Source organism: Bidens hawaiensis, unplaced genomic scaffold, assembly GCF_021521415.1.
Source record: "Bidens hawaiensis isolate Kalapana, Puna unplaced genomic scaffold, B.hawaiensis_p1.1 tig00017575_1, whole genome shotgun sequence".
NCBI lineage: Eukaryota > Viridiplantae > Streptophyta > Magnoliopsida > Asterales > Asteraceae > Bidens > Bidens hawaiensis.
The window spans coordinates 50,342-50,989 of record NW_027492660.1 but is presented as its reverse complement, the minus strand read 5'-3'; the positions used below and the strand labels follow the sequence as shown (position 1 = coordinate 50,989).

General features: G+C 42.0%; 1 pseudogene; it reads right to left on the bottom strand.

Annotated features, from left to right (window-relative positions):
- Positions 1–253: 253 nt before the first annotated feature.
- LOC143554284 (small nucleolar RNA R71) lies at positions 254–354 on the bottom strand (annotated as a pseudogene).
- Positions 355–648: the final 294 nt, after the last annotated feature.

Here is a 648-nt window from a genome sequence, read left to right as displayed (position 1 = left end):
TTTACCAAAGTACAAGGGTTTAGCCGCGGAAGAACCCTATTTTCATTTGGAGGAATATGACTCCATTTGCAACACGATTGGGGGTCAAGGTTTTACACCGAATGAGGCGAAATTAGTTTTATTTCAATTTTCGTTGGAGGATAAGGCGAAGAGATGGTTTTACACATTGCCATCCGCATTGATTTATACTTGGGCCGAGATGCAAGAAAGGTTCTTAGAAGAGTTTTACACGGCCCAAAAGACTAATGATGTGAGACGAAGATTGAGGTCTTTCCAACAACAATTGGGTGAAATGTTTCATGAAGCATTCGAGAGGTTCAACATGATGATCAAGAATTGTCCTCATCATGGTATAGCTCTTTGAGAGTTGTTGAATGCTTTTAATGAAGGGTTGAATGCGGAAGATGAAAGGGATTTGATGTCAATCACAAATGGTACTTTCGGTACAAATTATGAACAAGATGATTGGGCATTCTTGGAACAAATGTCGGTCACATCAAAGAGAAAGGCTCAAACTGCAAGAAGGGCAAGACCGGCAATTGGAAGACCGCAAGTTTATGCCGTGGAAGATGTGGGTCATGGGGATGATGTGTGTACGGTAGGTCAAGCACAAGTTGAGGAGGTAAATGCACTTCAAGGCCAATGGAG